We start from the raw sequence: 12,104 nt of genomic DNA, 5'->3' as shown, positions 1-12,104 counted from the left end.
TGGACATTTCAAATAAAGACACGCAATTTTTTGTGAATGTTTCTTTCACTTAGCATGATGTTTTAACGGTTTGGCCATGTTGAAACATGTGTATTTTACTTCTTTCGATGGTTGAATGAGTCTACTTTGTTTGAATTTTTTCAACCATTTTTTTCTTCTTTACTAGTTTTTCATTTGTTTGTTTTGGAGACAAAACATAGCTCTATAGCTCCAGCTGACCTCAACTTGAGGTTTTCTTGCTTCAGCCTCCTAGTATTAGAATCAGATGTGCCACCATACCTCACCTTCCCATTTCCTTACAGACCATTTTCCCATATTCCTTAGAGAATGGTCTACTCAAACTCTTAGCATATTTTAATTAGGTTATTTGCATTTTGATTGGTGAGCTGAAAATTTTCTTCACTTATTTTAGATACTCGGTCCTCATAAGGTATATGACCTACCAATTTTTCTCTTGTCCTGGGGATTGTTTTTTTTTTTTCCACATTCCTAATACTGTCTTTTAAAGCATATTTTTTTTCCATAAAAATGAAAAGTATCTACTTGTATTGCTTCAGTGTCATGTCTAAGAAACCATTGCCTGATTCAAGACCATAAAAACAAATACTTATGTTTTCTTCTTGGGGTTCTGTAGTTTTAGCTCCTTGCTTGTAGTCTTCAGTCCATTTGAGTTACTCTTGGCAGACTCGATGAAGCAGTGGTCCAGCTTCACTCTTGGGACATCTACCTGGAGGACCATTTGTTGACTATCCCTTCTCCATTGCAATGTTCTGGCATTCGGGGTGAAATATCAGCTGACCATTTATGTGTGCATTTTTTTTTTAGAGTCTCAATTCTATTACACTGATCTCTATGTGTATCCTTATGTCAAGGCCAACCTATCTTGACAACTATGGATCTATATTAAGCTTTGAAGGGGGGAAGTGTGATTCTGCCAACATTGTTATTTTTCTAAGACTATTTAACTATTCTGAGTCCCTTGAGTTTTCACATGAATTGAATTATTAATTTCTGTAAGAAAGTCAGAGTGGTACTGATGCAATGGCTTGAAGGATATAGGGTAACCAACTACTTTCTAATCAGTAGAGAGTTCCTGTCTGTTTCTGTAAAGCTGGTCAAAAGCCCATGGCTCTGTAGGTCAGGTCCTAAGTGGGAAACTACCATTAGTGCTTTGCTACATGGACATGTTGCCATGTGTACATCCTGTGGATTGGTGCTGCTCTCAGCCTTGACCAGAGAAGCTTCTTCTACAGTTGGCATCAGTCAAGTAGAGGCTTATAACTGGTCAAAATGCTGATCATGATCATTGAGTGTGTATCCTCAAATGGAATGCCTATCAACCTCCTAGGCTCGGGGAACATGGAGGAAGAAGGGATGGAATTAAGATGAGATTTGGAGGATGGGGAGAAATGCTAAGAAAAGCTATCTTCCAGACATAACATGGCTATCACTCTCATGAACTCTCTGCAGGTACAGTTATTTGCACAAAACCTGTACAAGTTCAAATGAACAAGATCAGTTAACATTCCAGCAGACAGCACTAACTGGAATCAGTGGGTTGCAGGAGTAAACAGCACATGAGGTGGGGAACAGAATAAATTGGTAGGTATCCAGGGGGCGTAGGAAATGGAGAGCTGGGGGTGAGTGAGTAAACAAAATGCATTCTATACATGTATGAAATTGCCAAAGAATAAAAAATATTCGAAAAGTGAAAAATGGGAAATCTAGTGACATTTGATAAGTATTGCACTGACTTTATAGCTCCATTAGACAAATATCGGCATTCTTTCCATGTTCAGGCCTTTGACATAGACTGCCTCACCATGTTGGGTCTTTTTATTGGGTCTTCTTCAGTATTGTTCATTGAACATCTCCACTTTTTAGTGTATGGGTCTTCCATTTCTTTTGTTATGATTTCTTTCTTGTTTTCACTGTTATAAACGGAACTGCCTTTTGATTATGTTTTTAGACTGTTTATCACTAGTGTTTTATAGAAATATAACAAAATATAAAAATAAAATACCAATACAGTCAACATTTCATCTCAGTCCTGTATCCTGAAACTTTGATGATTATTTCTAATTCTCTTCAGTCAATTCTCTTAAGAGAATTAGAAACACAGAAGAAGCTGCTGCTTTTAAAATAGAGATAGTGTTACTTCATTTCCAATCTGGAAGCCTCCTCTTGCTTTTCTTTGCCTGGCTACCTGGGCTAGAGCCTCCAATGAAATGATGAGAACGCTGACAACAGTTGGAAGTGGGGATACCTTCCTCTTGGGCTCAGCCTTGGAAGCTCACAGTCTTTTGTCACTAAGCACAATGTCAATTTTGGCTCCTTGACAGTGTGAGAGCTTTGCTCTTTGTCCCTAATCTGCTGAGTGTTTTGCCATTCCAATGTTATAAACAGATTTTTGAAAAACATGTCGATGGAATGTGTCCAATAAAATATCAAGCATATAATTTAAATTTTATCCAGTAGACTTCAGTTATGAATGGGAATAAATAAAGAAGAAAACCAAAATGAATTCACACTGTCTGGAGGGGAAGGCTGCAGGGACTTCATATTTTCTTCTGGATAATTTCCTCTATTTTCTGATAAGTGAGTATATTACTTTCTTTATCAGAAGAAAGGGAACCAAAGAACCACAGTAATCTGCAATAGATAAAACTACTTTGTATTTGAGAGAGAGAATCATGTGTTCTGGGGCAGCTAGGCCCTGTGGCTCCATCCCAAGTGGCTGGAATAGATGGCAGGTGTCTTGGTTTCTGGGTGAGAAAGTGAGACAGCTATGGGCACCCACAGAGCACAGAGACAGCATCCCGGAAGAGAATTTAGCCCCATTCTTGAGAGTATCACAACAGCAGGGAGTCACCTGCCCCAGCGCAGCAGGGAGCATTCATTCTGCTGTCTTGATCATGTAGATAAGGGAGTTGTTGATATTTCAGAGGCCAAAGTAAGTCGTGCCTAGAAGACATGGGTTCTATGGCATGAGGGGCTGGTAGATGTTATACTCAGAGCCTTTCATTTCTGCAGATAAAAGGACATTTGAAACTCATTCAGGAAGAACCTCATCTCCCTTACTGACTTGAAGGTCAGAGGTAAGAACGGAGCTCCCTGGAGGAAGGTATCTCTTAAGTAACACATTTTGAAATTTTCATTGCCAAGCAAAATCCTTGGTGGATGCTGTGTGCTCTACTAACAACTTTGTTATGTTGAACTTTGGGGTAGCTTAAAGGCCCGCTGGCCCTCACCCTGTCCAAAACACTAATTCACATTAAGCAGAACTGTCTGGGAGTCTTACTTTCTGCAAGATTTAAATCTTAGTTTTTCACAGTGGAGTAGAACACAGTTAATCAGCTCTGGCCTCTGCCTTCAGCTCCTCTATTTCTCAAATGCCTGGTACCCCTGCAATGCTTCTCACAGATATAAAACACAGAAAATAATTTTGAGATTATAAATGAGTGAAGGCTCCTCCAAGATACATATTTGGTCCCCCAGAACATAGCCCTGACTTCAGTCATAGGCATCAGCTTCCTCCCTACTTACTTGGCTGGGAGCCGGCCTGTGAGGTGCTGTGAACTGCTGTGGGATGGTCTGTATGTCAAATGTGTTGCTGATTGGTCAATGAATAAATCACTGATTGGCAGTGGCCAGGCAGGAAGTATAGGCGGGACTAACAGGAAAATTGGGAGAACAAGAAGCAAGAGGGGGGAGACACTGCCAGCCGCCATCAGGATAAGGAAGATGTAAAGTACCGGTAAGCCACAAGCCACGTGGCAAGGTATAGATTAATAGAAATGGATTAATTTAAGCTGTAAGAACAGTTAGCAAGAAGCCTGTCACGGCCATACAGTTTGTAACCAATATAAGTGTCTGTGTTTACTTGATCGGGTTTGAGCGGCTTGGGACTGGCGGGTGAGAGAGATTTGTCCTGACTGTGGGCCAGGCAGGAAAACTCTAGCAACAGTGAACCGTCTCAGGGACCTCACAGACCTGGGTTTCCAGCACTTTGAAGGCTGAAGCAGTAGAATTGTGATCTCTAGGCCAGCCTGGGCTAGAGTGGCATCCTGTCTGAAGAGGTGAACAAAAACAATGCCAAACATCTCTTTGAGAATTGAACTGAAATTCAACAATCAGTGGAGTGCCAGAAGATTTTTTTTATTGCAGCAACATAGTTCATTCCTTAACTATGAAAGCAGCTATGGCTAACACATACATGAACGTCCACAGTGTTCTAACAAAAATTTATTTGTAGAAACTAAAATTTGAATTCTCTGTAGTTTTTACATGTCCCCAAATATGACGCTTATCCTGATTTATTGAATCATGGGTTATCCTTGGCCAGTCTCTTCACTCAGACACAGATTGAACAAGAAGAACCCAGGATCCACAGGTACAGGAGAAACCTCTGTATGGGAAGGCATCCTCTTCCCTGAGGCTCGCAATCACGAGGTCTTATTGTTGGAATTAAATGCTGTCTTCTGCAATCACAAGGTTCTTATTGTTGGAATTAATTGCCGTCTTCTGAACCTGACCCATGGTCTCTGCCTATGTCCATCTAAAGTGCATGTTTTTACCCATCATACTCCAGGTTCCATTCTGTCTCTGCTCCGACTCTTCAACACTACATGCACCTTGCCAACCAAGAGCAGAGCTTAAGTTCATGGTGGTGGAAAACACACCTGTGGCCCATGGCAGGTGAACAAAACCAAAACCCATTCAACATCTCCTGCTTCCAGTTCTCCAGAAAGAGCAAACTTTCTGTGTGCTGCTTTTTAAAATGCAGCCATGTAAAGGTCACAGTGTAGGAGATGAAACACGAGGTTGTAATAAGGAAGGAGAAATAAAAAATAATGACAGAAATAAATTGTCATAAGAGGGGGTACAGTTATGATTTATTGTGATATTCTACAAATTTGGAGGTGATTAAAAGCCACCTAAAATTCACATTAACAAGTCACATAAAAATGGAATTAAACTAGTGGGCATAATGTGGCAGGGAATAAAGAAAAATCATGATGGAAATAAATTGACAGGAGAATGATACTATTCAAGTTATACTCTGCCGTGCTACCCTGACAGGAGCCTAGTGTTTTAATTTTAGAGTTTGGATGAGTTTTTGGAGTTCATTAAAGGCCCACATTAAGAATCTCATAAAAGTGAGAAGAAATTAGTGACCATAATGTGGCAGAGGAAATAAAGAAACAATAATGACAGAGATAAATTGACAGACGAATGATACACTTAATGTGTCTCTCTGACACCCGCTATTAATAGGCCGCTCCAAGCTGGAACAAATGTCATTCATATTTTAGCCAAAGTATACCACTAATTAGACCAGCTATCTGCACTGGAATTAGATTTGAGATCCCTCACCTTTAGAGTGGAGTCATTTGAATTCTAAAGAAAAGAGCTGGTGACAGAAGAGAAAAAAACTTTCGGCTTGCGCTTTTCTAATGAGATAAAATTCCCCCTTCTCCCCATTTCGCAGCTATAATTGCTGATTATGTTGTTACATAGCGGAGTCTCTCCTCTCTCCTCCGTCATTATGATCTAGTCTGGTACATCCAGGAGGCTTCAAACGCGCACTGGAGTGGCTTGAGTCTAATTTAGCGCTCATTTAGGCCGCAGGTACCACACAAGGTAAACACGGCATTGTTATAATTAATTACCCCTTAGGCCTCGCCAGGCCATCTCTGTTTCAGCTGACCCTTATAATAATAAGGCTGCCGGGCATATTGTATTTCTTTTGACAGATTAATTAGAAATTCAGCCGTGGAGGTACAAAGCAACCCGGTCATGAATATTTAAATGGCCTGACACAAAAAATCATGAAAGAATTGCTGAACTACATGACGGACAGGGGATATTAGGCAAGTGACTCTAATCAATAATCTCTTGATCTCTTACATATTAATACACTGCCTGCTGTTATTAAGCTCCGTAATAAGGAAGGGGAGAGAAAGTTAGTGTAGCTGTGCTGTAGGCCTCGGCGAGGCCCCCAGTGGTTATGCTAACTGACTGAGAAAATGCACAGAGGAGCCAGGCCTCAGCCTCTTCAATCTAATCCAATCTTAAGAAATGGCAGCGCTGAGGAGCGCAGACTGGATAATTATTGGCGCTGACAAGGTGAGGGCGTTTGCAGGCAAATGAGCTCGGAAGCAGCCCCAGTGCCCAGACCACCCAGAGCAGGGCACAGGAACACCAGCCTGCGCTGCTGTTCGCCTTGTCGGGCGGGGAGCCGGGGGCCACTGGGGACATCGGCCCTGCCGAGGCCCAGGCTAGGGGCGGTGGCCGCCGAGGCCTGCGGGGCGCCTGCCTGTTGTCGGGGCGACTCTGACACCGAGTCGAGGAGATTTACTCGGGGTCCCTGTGCGCAGCGTTGGCAACGCCAAGGCCACTGAGTGAATTAAGCAGCAGAGGCTGAATATCATCTAAATTCATTAGCGGACAAACCGCTGCTTCCCTCCAGCTCTGAGCAAGGCACCGGCTGTGCAAGCTCCAGGCCCTCTGTGGGCCTTACACTGCTGCGGCCCCTGAGGGCCCATGCACACCCCCTTCACCCCCAGCAGCAGCAGCTAGGGAGTCCCTGCGGAGTCAGTCTGGGTGGGGGTAGGATAGCAGCCAGGCTGGCCCGAGGAGTGGGTAATCATGGCCTCTAGCTCAGCCTTTGGCATGCAGGACTGTAGCCAAGGGAGCAACCTGGGTTTGAGGGCAATAGGATGTGCCGAGGTCTTCTGTATACAGGGGAGCAGTGTGTGGTCAGGGGCAGGCTGTTTACCTGAAATTAGGAAGCCACTGTGAACACCCAAGGGAGGGCTCTCTGGGTTCCGTTAGCTGAGCAGCCCCAGCTTGAGCTCAGTCTGAGCTTGAATGAGGGACACTGGTCAGGGAAGGGCAGTCCCACCTGAGGCTCTGAGGTTGGCCAACTGAGCTCCGCCCCGCACACTTTAAGTTCTCTGGAAGCCCCTGGAGAGAACTCCTCTTTCCGTGACCCAGGCTGTTGGATCTTAGTTTTCTCTTAGCGGATGCTTCTCCCATTCTGTCACAGAGACCAGGGGGAGGGGATGTTGCTCCTCAACCATACCTGACACTCCTACAAGAATGCACATGCAGCCCAGAGCCTGAGTACTGCACAAGGTGTTTCCATTTGCTTTGGGGTGTCCTGAGCTGGGCCAGTGCCTAGGAACCCCACAAGTCAAGCTCTGGGACTTCCTTAGGATTCCACCTGACTCTGGGGTCCTTTTGCAATCAGTGGGCTCTGAGAGCAGAAACCGTTCAGGAACTTGGTATGCTTAATTCCAAAATATTCCCTTTCAAGCAGAGAAAAATGAAACAAAAATACAGGCTTTGGGAAGAGAGTGGGTTTGGCTTTACTGCTTGGTCTTGTCTGGCCTTTGCTGCTCATTTTGTTAACTGTAGACTGAAAATTATCCTTACAAACACCAGTCTAGAGGCAGGCTGGGAGGGTAAGGACTGCCATGGTGGAGGAGGCTGGGTCACTGAGAGGGCTCTGTACTCATCCCTGGATGCCTACTCTCTGCTTCCATGGCCTTTCTTACAGACATCTCTCCTGAGGACTGGGGTCCCTGAAGTCTGTCGATATCCAATTGTCTTCTCCCTTCTGTCTCTGGAGTCACATATGGGAGGACAGTGAAGCTTTCTCCACGGTATTTTATGATTATTAATTCCATACAAAGTTCTGCATGCCTACTGTGTGCAGATACTGAAGAGAAAACCCATCTGTTTCTTGGAAGGACCTGGCTGCCTAACAGAGGGAACGTTCAAGGGTGTCTGCACAGGACCAGGGTCAACAGCAGCCCAACAGCTGTCATGGCCAGGTCTACACCGTCTTTCCGTTTGGACTGCCCCAGAAGGTCTTACTGACACATCACATGTTACCTTTGCACAGCAGAGTTCTGTCTATCTTGAAAAAGGCCAACACCCGCAGCGTCGTCTGAGCCAGGGATAGTGATGTGATCATGAACTCGATTTCTAAGCTTCCTCCTGCTATAGACTTGAATTTGATTCACATTTCTGGAATGGAGCAATGCCAAGAAAATGAAGGAGTTTGGTTGCCATCACGGAAGAGAAGGGAGAAGAGGGAAACAAAAGAAGAGGCAAGGGTGGAGGGAGCCTCAGTCCACAGCATGGGAGCTGCGCTCGGAGCCCTGGCCAGGGTCAAGAGACATGTCTGCAAGAAAGGAGATTAAAAAGTTTTACCTCTGACTGCCCCCCCCCCACCCCCGCCATCTCTGCTGTGACAGCCACTTCTTCTCCATCTTCCCCAGCTCAGGACAGTTTGGCTCTGCAGTGAGCTTTGTGTTTTGCTTTTGTTCTGTTTTAGCAGAGAAAAAAAAAAATCAACCAAACAAATGATTTTTCTGTTTGTATTAATATAGTGCAAGACAGAGAGAAGGAACATGGATGGAATCCAGTGGGAAGCAGAAAGCCAAGCCACTCTGGCCATGGGGCCCCTTGGGGATGATAACCAGCTGTCCCAGGACCCCTCCTGTGACTGTGGAGAGGGAACCTGTGCTGGCCCGGGTGCCGCCACAGTTCTTCTGCCCATGGACTGTTGGCCTTGGGGTCTTGCATGCTTGCACTGGGCCTTGTCTTCAGGTGGCTCTCAGGAAGTGGGGGACAATCACACACCCTGGGGTGAAGGTGGGGTGCTCTGGGCTTTGTGATCTCTGCTTGGGTGGCTACAGAGGCTCTGCTACTGGTTCCAGCTGGAATCTCAGAATATACAATACACAGGGAAGACAAAAGAATGGCCTGTGCTCCAGTGTGGCTACACCGTGACACATATAAGCTGAGTACTTCTGCTCAGCCATGGACCCTCCTGTCATGGAGACAATCACATTTGCTGTCCGACTTTTTACAAGACCACTGAACAGGATGGTTTGACAAGCTCCTTGCCTGGAGATACTGTCTGCTGCTTTCCTGTGTGTGGAATCCAGCTAATATCCCACCACCATGAAGTGCCCCCACCTGCTCTGTTTGAACTCGCTGATTCTTAGTTGACTTTGTATGTGACTCCACTTGGCACATAGTGTGAGGGCACAGGCTCACACTGCTCATGTGGCCTGTGTCTTCCTTCTCAGAGTCAGCGTCAGGCCCAGAGTGCTGGGGTACCTTCGCTAGGGCTCTCAGTGTGAGGCTGGGTGTTGTGGAAAGCCCTGCTCTTTTGGCAGCATCCAGAGACTCCGAACAGTACAACTCTGGGCTAAGGCTCAGAAAGGGAGTGAAAAGGGATAAAGTAAGACATTGATGGAGGGACTGCCAAAGGCAGCGCTCAAGTGCATGGCTCCCAAGAGTGGTGCTTCTTGGGACAATAGAGCGGGCGGGGATGATGGCAGCGGCCACTTCTGCTCTAGGAGTTTGGCTTAGAGAAACACCCATCAAAGGTGCAGTTCTGGCAACAGCCTCCTTGACCTCCCTCTCTTTATTGCCAGCTAATAACGAAGTGCAAGCCAAGAAGCAAATTCATTGCAAATTGTATAAAAGTTTCAGGGCCAGGATGAAGCTGTTAAAAACCACATCTGTAAAAATGGTGTAATTATTATGGGTGGGTAAAAATCTGGCAAGAATTATTTTCTTAAATAAGGCGTAAAGGGGAACAGATGTGCTGTAACAGACACTTTCCCCCCAGCTTCACAAACTCTATGAAAAGAGAAAAATGGATCTGATTTATCAGATTATCTTATTTATTTCAGTACAGCAGCCAGGAGGCCAGAAAAAAAAAAATCCTTGTTGTCTGTTTTTAGTCCCTTATAAAAAGAAGACTGGACAGGAACTGGGTGAGACGCTTCCAGGCGATGCAGCCGAGGCTGCCAATGAACGCAGAGCATCTGTGGGGGACAGCAGAAAAGCCAGTATCAAGACCCAGAGAAGATTCAATGACAGGAGGGGAGGTGACCATGACATCTAAGCAGAAAATCACAGGCACAATGGAACAGGGCTTTCAAGATCAAGATGGAATGTGAAAAATGGTCAAAGACAAAGACAGGCACTCCAAGTCTGGAAGTCATTACCTCCAAGTGAAGACGACAGAATTCCACGTCGGTTGGTCAGTGTCTGCAAAGGCAGGTCCAGGGAAGCTTTCAGTGGGGTTTGCTTTTCTTTTCTTTTCTTTCTTTTTTTTTTTTTTCTTGAGCTTAGCAACATAAATTTGTTGTCATTGATCTATTAAATACAATGGACACATGTTGGCAGGGAGGATGCAGCCAGAGCCTGGAAGGTATTAAGGGACAGCCTAGGAAATAATCGCCTAAATGGGCCCACTGCAGGATCTTAATACCCCGTGACAACATTCAATTGTCAAATTCAGCCAGAGTGTCCAAGATGCTACAACAATTAAGCCAGGAAACTCTTAGATTTATTTTAGCACTCCCCCAACCCCACCCCGTTGAGTTAAGAACAGGAAATGCCAGCGAGCTGTGAGACCCTGAGCAAGAAATCAGAAAGTGGAGGAAAAAGGGATGGTCTAACGTTTTATGAGACTTCTGCCATTAACTCTGTAATGAATGTCTTTCACCTCCCCTCGATAAAGAGGCAATGTGGGTTTTAATTGGACTTTTGGCTTTTCTTCATTTGATTTAAACCAAGGTAGAGTTTCAAACAATAACACCGAACACCTGGTTAACACATTAGATGATATGTGCAGTTGTAAATTGTGGTTTTAATAGTTGGTCTCTGGGGGATTTCAAAGGGCCTCATTGTTCTGTTTGGTAGATATTGGGGAGGGGGAGAGCAATTTTGGGCTATAAGAGCCACACACATGACTTTGGTCCAAGTCAGCTTATGAAACTTGATCGTATGACCCCACTGGGGGCCAGGCTTTCCTCTGAGACTCATCATCACAAGCTAGACTTCCGCGGCTCTCCAAAATCACTGCTGAAGTAGGAACCTGCTGGTTCCATATTTCTAGGGTAACAGGACTGATGTCAAGTCTAAGTGTGAAGGGGAATTCTGTGTGTGTGTGTGCGTGTGTGTGTGTGTTTCACATATGTGAACATGTACAGGCTCTTCCTTGTGTGTTGGTGTTGTGGGGAGAGTTTTAAAGTATCCTTTCTCTTTTTCCCTTTCTAAAGAACAAATGAGGTTCTCTGGGCCAGCTGAGTCTCAGTCAGGCTACTTGTAGGTTTTGTTTTCCACCAGCCCCTTTCTACATCAGCAGGGGGCTGGCCCTGCCTGGAAGCCTGAGGGGGTCCCCTCATATTTTAAAGTGACACTTTTCCAAACGCCTGACTGACTTTTGCCCTTCCCTTCCAGCTGTGGTCCCACCCCTGCCTCTGCCTGCTAATTCTCATGGGCACATATTGGATACAAAGCCACAGGTCTTATTGCTTCCCTCTGACTGGAACCATGGACTTGGTGGCAATCTGTGCTGAGAGTCACTGCTCCCCATTACCCTCCTCCTGCCTACCTGGCCTCCTCTACAGGGTCCCTGCCATACCTTCACTGGAAATCAGACCAATAGGAGTCACTCTGGACCTGCCCTGAGGGGGGCCTTGCTGCCCATAGCCCAGGATTAACCCAGGGAGGAATGGAATAGAAGGAAAGAATGGTTCTTAGGGGAGAAACAACACAGAGACCACCTCTTTGAAGCCTGGTACTCTGGACAAGAGACTGAGAACTCAAATCCGGCCAGGGAAAGCTGGGAGGCCCTTTCCCTGCTCTGCCCACCATGCTGTAGCAGGAATGCAGAAGCCACTTCCTATTATCCTGCCCTGTCCCGTGGCGTTCCTGCCACCACAGCAGTGAGAGCCAGGGCCATGTTCTAAGCTCCAACTTTCCTTCTGGAAACATCTTTAGCCTTTCCTGTTTCTGGAAAAAAAAAAAAGTCAGGCAGGGTGCAATGGTTAGATAACCCTCCTGAGCAAAGCATCGGGAGATCAGCTGAGCTAGGAGGGCATGACAGAGAGACCTCTGAATGCCAGCTAGAGCCATTTGCCACGTATTTGACACTCTGATGCTGTGCCTATGGCTTCATTCACGAAGACATGTTTCCCGGCACACACTACACACACTAGATACTTGGCTTCACACATGGTGGGTCCTTATTATTCATTCCTAGTAGGCACACATGCCTTACAGCA

This window comes from Peromyscus californicus, unplaced genomic scaffold (assembly GCF_007827085.1).
Source record: "Peromyscus californicus insignis strain IS unplaced genomic scaffold, ASM782708v3 Scaffold_4__1_contigs__length_199733344, whole genome shotgun sequence".
Taxonomy (NCBI): Eukaryota; Metazoa; Chordata; class Mammalia; order Rodentia; family Cricetidae; genus Peromyscus; species Peromyscus californicus.
The sequence above is the reverse complement of the archived record's forward strand: the minus strand, read 5'-3'. Positions refer to the sequence as shown.